Source organism: Ovis aries, chromosome 2 (assembly GCF_016772045.2).
Source record: "Ovis aries strain OAR_USU_Benz2616 breed Rambouillet chromosome 2, ARS-UI_Ramb_v3.0, whole genome shotgun sequence".
NCBI classification, from domain to species: domain Eukaryota; kingdom Metazoa; phylum Chordata; class Mammalia; order Artiodactyla; family Bovidae; genus Ovis; species Ovis aries.
The window spans coordinates 249,810,996-249,824,130 of record NC_056055.1 but is presented as its reverse complement, the minus strand read 5'-3'; the positions used below and the strand labels follow the sequence as shown (position 1 = coordinate 249,824,130).

The window sequence follows — 13,135 nt, the reverse complement described above, 5'->3', positions numbered from 1 at the left end:
AGCAGAGACATTACGTTGCCAACAAAGGCCCATCTTGTGAAAGCTATGGTTTTTCCAGTAGTCATGGATGGATGTGAGAGCTGGACTATAAAGAAAGCTGAGCACCAAAGAACTGATGCTTTTGAATGTGGTGTTGGAGAAGACTCTTGAGAGTCCCTTGGGCTGCAAGGAGATCCAACCAGTCCATCCTAAAGAAAATCAGTCCTGAATATTCATTGGAAGGACTGATGTTGAAGCTGAAACTCCAGTGCTTTGGCCACCTCATGCAAAGAACAGACTCCTTGGAAAAGACCCGGATGCTTTGAAAGTATCAAGGCAGGAGGAGAAGGGAACGACAGAAGACGAAACGGCTAGATGGCATCACCGACTGAATGGACATGAGTTTGGGTAAACTCTGGGAGTTGGTGATGGACTGGGAGGCCTGGAGTGCTGCAGTCCATGGGGTCTCAAAGAGTCGGACACGACTCAGCGACTGAACTAAAATGATGAAGAAATGCTGCCCCCGTGGCCATTTTCCATACTAACAGCGTTAGAAGCTGTGCTGATGGACACTTCATATTCAGAAGGCCTGTGTGGTTGTCAGCTGCCCTCAAGAAACGTTCTAGGAGTGTTCATCGAAAAACAGGGCAGACATTCAAGAAGTCGGTTGCAAGGGGTTTCACTCATACCCTTTAAAAAAATCACAGGAAATGATGTCAGGCCTGCTAAATACTAGAGAAATCCAAATCAAAACTACAATGAGGTATCACCTCACACCGGTCAGAATGGCCACTGTCAAACACGCTACAAAGAACCAAGGGTGGAGAGTGTGGGGAGAAATGAGACCCCTCCTCCATCGATGCTGCAATGTCTACCGAGAACAGCCACCATGGAGACAGCGTGCATGCTACGTCACTTCAGTTGTTTTTGGCTCTTCTCAACCCCGTGGACTATAGCCTGCCAGGCTCCTTTGTCCATGGGATTCTCCAGGCAAGAATACTGGAGTGGGTTGCCATCCCCTCCTCCAGGGGATCTTCCCGACCTGGAGATCGAAGCCAGGTCTTCTGCACTGCAGGCAGATTCTTTACCATCTGAGCCACCAGGGAAGCCTGAACAGGCCTGTTTCCATAGATTAAAACTTCACCAACTTTGCAGTTTGGAGAGACACTGCTCTGGAAACTCCCTGGTGTTTTCCGTACTTTGGCAAGTAATACACCTTTCCTTCCCACGAGCCTTGGGTGGGTTTATCTTCTGGTTCAACACCCCCCAAGAGGCAAACCCACTTTCTGTTAACATCTCTCCATCCAGACTCCCAACCAGCACTCCTGGCCCACCTTGACAATAATTCTACAGTCAGTTGTCTTGCTTCCGATACACGGAACTCATGTTATTTTTCTGCGAGCAAAGCTGGGTAAGGGTCAGAAACAGTGTCCCCATTTTATCCTGTGGAGCCAGTAAGTGTCAAGCAAACTCTCCTCTGTGGATCCATTGTCCTCCAATTTGATGCCTCCTTTTATGGAAAACACAGGGCTTTGGGGGGTTTATTTACAGTTCATTTCTGCAGCCTTTTAATACTTACATTGTGCTTAAGTCCCTCAGTTATCTCTCTTTGCAAACCCATGAACTGTAGCTGGCCAGGATCCTCTGTCCATGGGGATTCTCCAGGCAAGAATAGTGGAGTGGGTCGCCATGCCCTCCTCTAGGGGATCTTCCCAACCCAGGGACTGAACCCAGGTCTCCCGCATTGCAGAAGGATTTTCCATCAGGGAAGCCCATACCTACATTAAATATACAGATTACTCATCAGTACTGCTTCAACTGCTTTGAGGTTAAAAATCCTCCAGGTTTTTCCTAATATTATTCCATGTGTCGCGTTTAAATCTTTTACCAATATGCTGTTTATCTTGTGTCTTGTCAGAATTTAATTACACAGTTTTTCCCTGATACTCATCACATAGAGTTCTTGCCAAAACCGGGTTTGACAAGGTAGGGCACCAGTGGGCCCAGGAGAAAGTTCGAGAGCAGGACTACAAGTCGGGTGGAGCCCAGGTTCTAGTTCAGGGAACTGGAAGGAAACATCCAGCCTCAGGACCCACTGCCCACGTGAGGCTCCAGGACTAAGACGCGACGCCTGAAAACAAGCAAAGAAAACGGCCAAGATGCATCTGCGCGCTGGAGGCCTCTTGACAGACACGCGTGGAACGCAGAGCAGCCAGTCCCCGAGCGGCGGGGCGGGGCCTTCTGCGCGCTCCCCGCTATCCCGGCGGCTATTGGCCGGACTGCTTCGCTGGCAACGCCGATTGGAGGCTTGTGCCTGCCAGGCCTGTAGAAGGTCGGCTGCTCGCCCTTGGCTTCGCCACAGCCGCAGAGGACGGGACGAGGCTCGGCTAGAGGCCGCCCAGCTCCGAGCACCGGAGGACAGCGGGGAGACCGACGGGAACGCACCCTGAGAAACCCTCATAAACCCTTAGCCTGACGGCTTCCAATTCCAGGCTGGGAAGCCCCAAGTCCCGGCAACTTTGAGGAACCCGGCTCCTACCTGAAGGGAGCTCATGTATAGTCAGCTTAGGGACTACAAGTCCCTTCACCCACAGAAACACTGAATCCCCTTGCGCTGCGATCCTCAAATACCTAGAGGAACCACAGTTCCCTTCAGCCTGAGGCACCCTAAAAATAGCACCTGCAGACAGACCAAATTTCCTTAACCTCAGAGACCCTGAATACCTCAGCCTGGGAACTCTTAATCCCGTCCTCCTTAAGACCCCAACTGTCCTGCATGTTGGAAACCTAAAGCCCCTTAATGAGACCCCCCCCAATTTCCTCAAAGATCCCACGTTTTCTCAACCTGTACATTCTACATCAGCCAAATGACTCCCCCAAACTCCTCTTTCTGAGGAACCCCAGTTCCTTCAGCCCATGTGACCCAGATCTCCTCAAGCCAAGGGACTTGTCCCTTAGACGTGGAGCCCATATTATGCCCAGATTTTCCCAGAGTATCCAGGTGGAGATCCCAAAAATGCTTTTTGGAGAAATCTTCCCTTTCCTGCACTGGAACAGAGCCCTGATTTCAGCCTGACCCCAGTCCAGCAGTTAGGGGCTTCCAGGTCTCCTCCAGACTCCCTCCGTCACCCACAGACACGACTCTCCCACTGCCTTTCCTCAGAAGGGCTGAATTGTAAGGGAATCAAAGAAGCCAAATCTAGTTCACATTAGGCTGGTCTGTGACAGCTGGTCATCCCGTCCATCCCACCAGTACCCCTACCCTGACTTTCCCCGCACTTTCCTTCCCTGAACACTCCACCCAAGGAAAACAGACCTGGCTCCAGACAGTGGTCTGGGCTATCTTAGCATCTTCTTCTTCCACAGGCACCTTGGCCTTGAGGTGGTGGCATGGCCATGAGCTGCAACAGATGCCCGGAGGAGAGCACTGAGGGTGATACTGGGAGAACAGAGTGGAAGCCCATGGTGAGAGGCGGAGGTGGCAGAGCTGGGCTGTGAGCCAGCTCTACAGGAAGGACACGGAGCTGGTCCCTGAAGGGCCACAGAATGCTTGCCTGCGCCACTGAGTAATTCCTGTGACACACACAGGATGGGCGAGCGTGGGCCTGTCTGAGAGGGTGTGGTGGAGTGCGGTGGAACAGGGCACTAGCATCGTCAACTGCTCTGTGTCCAGGGAGAGTTGGGAAAAGGCTCTGTTTTTGCTCAAAATTCTCCAAGCCAGGCTTCAACAATACATGAACTGTGAACTTCCAGATGTTCAAGCTTGTTTTAGAAAAGGCAGAGATCAAATTGCCAACATCTGCTGGATCATCGAAAAAGCAAGAGAGTTCCAGAAAAACATCTATTTCTGCTTTATTGACTATGCTAAAGCCTTTGACTGTGTGGATAACAATAAATTGTGGAAAATTCTGAAAGAGATGGGAATACCAGACCACCTGACCTACCTCCTGAGAAAGCTATAGAAAGCAGGTCAGGAAGCAACAGTTAGAACTGGATATGGAACAACAGACTGGTTCCAAATAGGAAAAGGAGTACGTCAAGGCTGTATATTGTCACCCTGCTTATTTAACTTCTATGCAGTGTACATCATTAGAAATGCTGGACTGGATGAAGCACAAGCTGGAATCAAGATTGCCGGGAGAAATATCAATAACCTCAGATATGCAGATGACACCACCCTTATGGAAGAAAGTGAAGAAGAACTAAAGAGCCTCTTGATGAAAGTGAACGAGGAGAGTGAAAAAGTTGGCTTAAAGCTCAACATTCAGAAAACTAAGATCATGGCATCTGGTCCCATCACTTCATGACAAATAGATGGAGAAACTGTGGAAACAGTGGCTGACTTTATTTTTGGGGGCTCCAAAACCACTGCAGATGGTGACTGCAGCCATGAAATTAAAAGACCTTACTCCTTGGAAGAAAAGTTATGACCAACCTAGACAGCATATTAAAAAACAGAGACATTACTTTGCCAACAAAGGTCCATGTAGTCAAGGCTATTGTTTTTCCAGTAGTCATGTATGGATGTGAGAGTTGGACTAAAAGAAAGCTGAGTGCTGAAGAATTGATGCTTTTGAACTGTGGTGTTGGAGAAGACCCTTGAGAGTCCCTTGGACTGCAAGGAGATGCAACCAGTCCATCCTAAAGGTGATCAGTCCTGGGTGTTCATTGGAAGGACTGATGCTGAAGCTGAAACTCCAATACTTTGGGCACCTGATGCGAAGAGCTGAGTCACTGGAAAAGACCCTGATGCTGGGAAAGATTGAGGGCAGGAGGAGAAGGGGACAACAGAGGATGAGACTCAATGAGTCTCATTGAGTCCACTGACTCAATGGACATGAGTTTGGGTGGACTCCGGGTGTTGGTGATGGACAGGGAGGCCTGGCTTGCTGAGGTTCATGGGGTCGCAAAGAGTCAGACACGACTGAGCGACTGAACTGAGAGAGGAGATATTCTTCTCCTCCCTGAGTTCCCTGAGGGCTCACTGGCTCACACTGGAGGGCTGCAATTGCTGATGACTATGACATCCCTGTTTACTTATACAGCAGGAAATAGCCCATCCTCACTCCCTAACACCATACACACAAAAAAACTCTAAATAATTTACAGATCTCAATGTGAGGATGGACACTCTAAAACCCTTGAGGAAAATATAGGCAGAAAATGCTTTGTTGTAAATCACAGCAAGTTCTTTTTGGATCCACATCTTAAGAGTAACAATAAATAAAATAAAATCAGGCCAAAGTGATGTAATTAATCTTAGCAGCATTTTCACAGCAAAGGAAACCCTAAATGAAAGAAGAAGACAACACTCAGAATAGAAAAAATATATATATTTCAAAACAAAGATCCCCACAAAGAATTCATCTCCAAAACATACAGACAGCTCAAGCAGTTCAACATCAAGAAACAAAAATACCCAATAGGAAATGGGCCGAAGATCTCAATGGACATTTCATGAAGAAGGCATACACATGGCCATTAAGCACTTGAAAAGGTGCTCAGCATCACTCATGGTTAGAGGAAGACCATTCAAAAGTCCAGTGAGCTATCACCTCACTCCAGTCAGAATGGCCATCTCAGAGAATCCCCAACAATTCATGTTGCAGAGGATGTGGAGAGAAGGGAGCTCCCCTGCACTCGTGGTGGGAATGTAAATCGGTCTACTCAGTAGGCAAAGAGTAGCAAGTTTCTTTTAAAATACTAAACATAGTGTTGTAGCCACACGTTCCGGGAAACAAACTCACTCAGAAGGACAATGCAGATAGTGGAGTGCCGTTTATTACACCAGTGGGCCCAAGGCAGAGTCTCCTCTTAGCCAAGGACCCCGACCAGTTTTTGTGAAAACGTTATATACCCTAGGTGTATAAGGTTCCCTGAAACTAGTCTGAATAAAGGAAAAAGAAAGATACAATCAAAGTTAACCCATGCTTCATATGCCTTAAGCCTAGGCAATTAACAGTGGACAATTATCAATAGGCCTGTGGTCATACCAAACTAGCATAATAGAATGTATGATTCTACTCAGTTACACAGATAAGTAGGGTATTCTTTTAGGCATGGAGACTCTAGGTACGAGCCCGGAGGCTCTTCCTTCCGGGAGCCTGGTTTTCCAGTTGGTATGTTGTTTCCATAGATACTGGGCATATAGCTCAAAGTCCATAGTCTGGCCCAAGATGGAGTCCTACTTTCAAGATAGAGCCTTTTCTGTATCCTCCTTCAATACGAGTACCATAGGATCCAGCAATCCCACACCTGGGTGTAGATACAGAGAAAACCAAAGTTTGAAAAGTCGCCTGCAGCCCTCTGGTCACAGCTGCACTAGGACTGTGAACAGGACACGGCAGCCATCGAAGAGCAGAACACAGATCAATGGGGAAAGAAGGTGGGCCCCTAGACATGATACAGCATTCTTCAGCCGTTAAAAGGGTCAAGTAACAATATTTCCAGCCACAGGGAGGAAAGTAGAGGTGACCATTCTAAGTGAAGCAGGAGAGACAGAGCCAGACAAGAATCAAATGGCATCACTTCTAGGTGGAATCTAAAGATGGAGACACACGGACTTCTTTACCAAAGAGAAACAGCCTCACAGACTTATGGTTCCCAAGAAGAGGCTTATGGTTCCCCAGGAGGAAAAGAGGAGGGCAGGGAGAAATGAGCTGGTTCAGATTAACACACACACACTACTCTTCATAAAATCATCCACAAGGACCCACTGCATAGCACAAGGAACCCTCCTCAACACTCCGTAATAACTTACATGGGAAGAGAACCTGAAAAAGAACATATCTATGTCTGGCTATACACGAATCAAGCCCCTGGAAAGACACCCCCCCTCACTCATTCCTGTGCTCAGTTGCTCAGTTGTGTCCGACTTTTTGCAACCCCGTGGGCTGTAGCCTGCCAGTCTCTGCTGTCCATGGAATTTTCCAGGAAAGAATACTGGTTGGGTTGCCCTTTCCTTCTCCAGGGCATCTTCCCGACTCAGGGATCAATTCTGAATCTCTCGCATCTCCTCCACTGCAGGCAGATTCTTTGCTGCTGAGCCACACCAGGGAAGACCCACTCATTGTTAAATCAACGCTGATCAAATCTACACTGATGAATCCCCTCCCACCAGTCAGAACGGCCATCATGAGAAAGAGCTCCAAAGAATAAATGCTGCAGAGGGCGTAGGGAAAATGGAATCCTCCCACACTCTGAGTGGGGGTGCACAAGGGTGCAGCTGCGACGGAAAACAGCGTGGAGGGTCCTGAGGAAAGGAAGCAGATGAGCCATGGGACCCAGCACCCCCACTTCTGGGCTCAGATCTGGAGAACATCAAAACTTGAAATGATACGTGCACCCCTGTTTTCAGAGAAGCACTATCTACAACAGCCAAGACAGAGTCCTCCAAAACGTCCAGCGACAGGAACATGAAGCCTGCCTAGGCCATCTATACACTGGAGTACTCCTGGGCTCCGGGGGTGGAGTCAGGATGGGAGAATGTGGCCTCTGACCAGCAGCTGGTTGGAAGAAGGGAGACCAGCCCTGAGGTTAAGTGTTTCCTGAAGTCTGTGGGCCCCAGTGCTCATGGGCTTCATCCCCAGTGGGGACGTGGGCAAGGCCTGAGCCCCTTTGATGAAGCCACAGCAGCAATGGGCTCAGAAGTCTCCTGAGGGTGTCTCAAACTCTGACACCATGTTTTACAAAGGAACAGGAGAATGAAGCTGACCTCCTGACAGCGTCCTCCCAGCTCTGAGTTGTTTCCAGAAGACTGCCATCACCTGCATGGGGTCGACTGTGAGCCACCTGCCCCCTCCCGCCTTTCCTCTTCCTCCCGGTGACAATTCCAGTGACATTTCCTACCTGGTCCCCTCTCCCAGCCCAGATGCGTCTGTCCATCCACTGCCACTCATCTCACCCTGGGGACTAACAGGCCCCTCGAGGACTGTGATCCTGCTGCTCCCCATGCCCAGGAGGCAGCCCCACCTTCCTTCTCCAGCTGCTGAGCTCAGACACCAGGTGTGACCGAGCAGGAGCCTGTGGGCCCTCCCAGGACAGACCCCGTCCTGTATCCTCTGCGGCAGCTCCTCTCTGAATTTTGGAGGTAACAGCATCTGATGCATACCTTGGGAGTTTCACAGACACCAGAAGCCTCACTGAGTGGAAGAAGCTAACTACTAGATGAGCATGAACACGTCCCCGCCGGAGCGTCCAGTTGTCGGGGAGGGTTTAACAGAACGATTCCTGCGTGCTGCTTCTCCCAAGTCCTTTGTTTCTTTCCAAGCGGAGCAGAACGCTGCTCCCAGGAGCCAGGGCCGCTGTGTGCGACAGGCTTGAGTCTCCTTTAGTCAACATTCTCTTTACTACAAAACTGCTGAGTCTCGATCCCATTTCCTGGGATATGGATGGTCTTCTGACTTTGTGGCAATTATTAATCCCTTGTTCCCTTCTAACAGTTGTTATACGCTTGGTTTTCTGATCTTTATCATAGTCGTAAGAAACTTCTTGTACCACAGTTTATATATACTCACAGAAAATTCATCAAAGCACCTTTGCTCCATCAGAGCTTGGGTCCCCGTGTCTGTCTGTCTGTCTTTCTTTTCTTTCTTTCTCTCTCTTTCTCTCTCTCTCTCTCTTCGGCTGATTCCTTGGAGCACAGAGACCCGTCTTGCTCACTCCCCTGCCCAGGCTTCTCAGACTTTCTCGAGAGGGCACCCTGTGACTTCACCCCCCAACCCCGAGAGGGCGCCCGGTGCCTTCGTGAGAGACGCAAGTCCTGTGTCAAGGACTTTATTGGTTTTCTGCCTAAACCAGGGAGTATCAGCCTCTTTCTCTCTTTCACTTTCTTATCGTCACCTCCGGACCACCAGGTCCTGGTCCATTAAAGGACCGCAACATCCAATGCCTGAGGATTTGTGAGGTTAGCCACCTGTTACCTCACCAACCAGAGAACCGTGCACCAGCGGATCACAAACTCTGTGACCCCCTCCCTCAGGCGGCCTGTAAACTGCTTTGCTGAAACCCTTCAGGGAGTCTGGGGTTTGGAGCATGGATTAGCTGTCCTCCATGTATCGGCTTTTATAACTATCACTTCCCGTTCCTTCACCACAACCTGGCATTGCACTCAGGCGTGAGGACCCAAGTTTGGTTCAGTAACACAGGGGGCCTCCCAGGCTCCCACTTCCTTGTGCCCCAGTGACTGTCAGCTCCTCCTCCAGAGCCCACAGCCAGTCCCACACTAATTCCCCTCCACACCTAAGCCCGTTGTCACTGGCTACATGACGGTAATGATGATGACATCCAGCAGAGCCAGCTTTGCAAGGCAGACACTTCTGGACTTGACACCGGGCCCCTTTCCATAGACAGGATGGAGTGACTGTTTCCACGGGCCCCATGGTGGAAGAGCTCACCTTCTCATGAAGTCACCTTCTCATGAAGTCAGGCCTTGATCCTCTCCAGGTGATTCCATGCTCCTCATTCTCCCCAGCCCCCCGCCCACATGGCTGCCATCTGTGCCTGTCTCTATGGGGCCTTGGTGATTTCCTAAAACGAGGGTGATTTTCACACAGATAATGGGGTGAACAGTGGCCCCGAATGGTGTGTACCTCCAGAACATGTGAACAAGACCGTATCTGGGAAAAGGGTCTTTGTAGATGCAGTTAAAGATGTCAAGGTGAGGTCACGTTGGGTGTGGCTGGCCCTCAATCTAACTAGAATGTTCCTTGTAAGGGACAAAAGAAGGAAGACAGACACAGAGGACAAGCCACATGAAGAGGAAGGCAGAGATGGGCAGGAGGGGCCACAAGCCCAGGGACCTCTGAAGCCCCTGAAGCTGGAAAAGGCAGGAAGGACCCTATCCGGAGCCTCTGGAGGGACCTCAGCCCTGTGCCGCCTTGATCTCAGGGGTCTGGTCTCCAAGACTGGGGGAGGATGAACTCCTGTTGTTTTAAGCCACCCAGCTTGTGATCATTTGTTAGGCCACAGAGCAGCCACACAGACCCTGCTCTGTAGGATCCTAGAAGCAGGGGTCTCAGTAAAGGCAGATGGAGGGTGTGTTACAGAGCCCTCAGAGTCAGCACTGGGCCCTCAGAAATGCTAAAGCAGTGGCTGGACCCCAGAATGTTGAGGGGTCACGTCTGAAGCCTGTCCCTAGGGCTGCACACGCCTCCCCAGGTTCTTACACCAGAACAAGTGGGGTAACATCTCAGTCCTGACTGAGGACACTGCTGATTTCACCAGTTACACAGGTGAAACCCAGTTAGGATACTCGCCACACTGATGATCAATTGTGAAGATGGTCAGGGGTGGGGACTCACGTGCAGCCAGCAGCCCTTCACCGTCCCCACCCCCTTACCCCACCTCCTCCTCTACCCTACTCCCCAAGGAGCATCCTCAGTGGGAAGTTTGGGGACCCAACGGAGGCCTCTCTAAGTAAACCTTGGCCGAGCCCCAGGCTAGCTGCTCCTGAACCTCATCCACCATTCCCAGGTAAAACACCCGGATATGAGCAAAGACCTCACAGGCTGGAGGGAAGGGATGGGGCCGCCCCAGCGACAGCGTGCTTGCCGAGGTGGTCCTGCCCCGGGGCTCTTCGGGAAGCTTCCCGTCCCCTCCCTGAGTTGCCTCTCCAGTCCTGCTCCACCGCCTCTTCTCTGGCTTCCTCACCCCTGGCCCCCGGCCCCCAGCAGGCACAGGTGACCCACCGCTTCCTTACCTGGTCTAGAGAAGACCTGATCACAAACAGCAACCGCAAGGCCGTCTCGCCAGCCCAGCCCGCACGGCCCGCAGAGTATGCGTCGAGTCTACCTGCAGGCGCTCTGACACCCGCTCAGGCTCACCTGGAAGGGCTGGCCGGGGCTCAGGTCAGCCAACCCTGCCCCATTGGGGCTCACAGTTGCAGAAAGGGGCCTTGATGTGCCTGCCGGGTGCAAGGAACAGGGGTGGGTCCTGGGGGTCAGGACAGACATGGGGCTGGAGCTCTGGCTTGTTTTCTAATCATTTTATATGGCCCATGAGTGGGAGGTAATTTCAAGAAGACCCTCTCCTAATGAGGGGAACCCACAAGTCAGGGAGAGGAGGGGTGAGGTGTGGAGACAGGGCTCAGTACCCAGGTGCAGTGGAAGTCTCTGGAAGACTCGGTGGAAGGAGGCTGTGTAGTGAAGCCCAGGGTCACTGCCCTGTCCAGGAGCAGCTGTTTGTTAGCTCAGGTCCTGCTCTGAGGGGCTCAGAGTCAGACCTGACCAAAAGGTGGACTGGGGGTGCTCTGCAATGAGGGCCCTGTACTCGGTTCCTGGGTGCTGAGCCCTGTGGGTACCTGCCCAGGTGAGCCCCATACCCTTGGAGGAGCCTGCCCAGCAGAACCCTGTGCTCCTGGGAGGGGTGTGTGAATGAGCACCCCCTCTGTGCAGCAGGCACAGAGTAGCTTGGCGACTCGCCCATAGGCAGCGCCGGGAGATGAGAACCAGCACACAGTGGGGCCTTGAACCCGCCTGGGCCCATCCAGAGTGAGGACGGCGGGAGGTGGGTGCTGGCTGCTGTGCTGAGTGGGAGTCCCCACAGGAACCTGTTGCTTCTTGCACCTGACACCATGGGGCCTCCCCAGGACAGCAGACAGCCTGCCCTGGGCGGTGGGAGCTCCTGGAGACCCTGCAGGGGCCGTGAGAGGGAAGGGCCAGGCCGGAGGGGAGTGAGCGCCCAGGCAGAGCCAAGGGGCGCAGGGCCCGAGGGGGCTTTTGTGGTCTGAGGGGGAGTGGGCGAGCTGGCGGTGAGTGTGGTCCAGGAAAGCAGCCCTGCTGACAGTGACTGAACCTGCCTCAGAGGGGCGGCCTTCCGGATGACCCCAGACACAGGGTGTGGGCAGGAGTCCTGGCAAAAGGCGCTGAGTCCCCCTAAGAGGAGGCTCTGGAGCCACCCGGGGAGGAGGGAGCACATGTGAAGCTGCTGGGAGTGGGCACTAGCCCTGGGAGGGGGCGCACAGCCCGCTCCACGGCCGCACATCTGTCCTTCTGGGTGGGTCACCTGGCTTCTCAGAGCCTCAGCCTCTCAGTCTGCTTGTGGGCTGATGGTAGCATGGACTGATGAGCCATTCGCTCAGAACAGCGCAGAAAGGGGCCTCATGGAAATCCCACAGCACACCATCAGGACAGGACTCGCAGCCCCCGTTTCCTGCAGGTCTGTCTGCAGGACCCGGAGAGCAGACTTGCAGCGGAGCCTGGGGCGGGCTGGGCCTGGCGGTTGGCAGAGTGACCGCTCCCATGCCCCGGCCCTGCCAGCACTGGCCCTGAAGGCTCAGGGCCGGGGCGCCCCTGGGGCGCGGGTCCAGCTGTGCCCACCAGGGGGCCTGGAGCGCTCGGCGAGGGGCGCGGGCGCGGCCGCCACTGCACAAGCTTCTGAGCAGGGCCCGGTGGCAGCGCCTGCCCTGCACGCGCGCTTCAAGCCCGCAGCGCGCGTGAGCTTCTGCGGCTCTGCGTGTTTTCTGCACGCCAAGTCCTGACCCCCAGGACACCCACCGCCCGTGAGGAGGCACGGCTGACCTGGCTCCAGCTGCTGCTTCTGGATCCCTCCTGACCACACGCCCGGCAGCCCGCGTCACCGAGGCAGGCCGTCGGGCGGCGTCGGGGCAGGGACGAGCGCGCAGGCCAGGCCCCGGGGGCGGTACTGCGATGTAGGCGCTCCCTCCCGGCCCCCAGGCAGAGACCACCGCCCCCTGCAGACTGCCGCCAGGTCAGTCCATGGGCCCTGCTCGGGCCCTAGCCTGGCCGGGGCTCTGCCTCAACAGGGAAGGTTCAAGCAGGCGACTATGAAGCCAAAGCTGAGGCTGACACAGCACAGGCCTTGCTCAGAGGCCGCAGAATGCAGGAGCGGGGACACAGCTCACGGCGTCGGCGGAGGGCGGGCCTCCGAGTCAGTGGCGTGCCTCCTCCTTCCTACCTTTTTTTGGCTCTTCATGTTCAGTCATGGCCAGTGGTTGGTGTATCACTTATAATGGTCAAGTGAGCAGCGAGCAGCGACCTGAAGTGAGGTCTAATTCCCTGCCCAGGAATGGAGCCTGGGAAGCCTGGATGCAAAGCAGGACTCCTAGCCACCACACCAGCAGGGGCTAGAGGCCAGGAGTTATTTCTCCCCAGATCTTTGCCCTCCGTGAAGAATGTTTTTACCATGGAGGCCGAAA

General features: G+C 53.1%; 1 long non-coding RNA gene across 2 annotated transcripts in view; it reads right to left on the bottom strand.

Moving 5' to 3' along the window:
• Positions 1–5,742: 5,742 nt before the first annotated feature.
• Positions 5,743–13,135, bottom strand: part of LOC105611592 (uncharacterized) — a 28,078-nt gene continuing 20,685 nt past the window's right edge. Inside the window, exons 7-8 of one of the 2 annotated variants that reach the window (XR_009599697.1) lie at positions 12,895–13,135; positions 5,743–10,882 (exon numbers count right to left, since the gene is read on the bottom strand). This is a non-coding gene — a long non-coding RNA (uncharacterized LOC105611592). The other variant, XR_009599699.1, reaches the window with a different exon arrangement.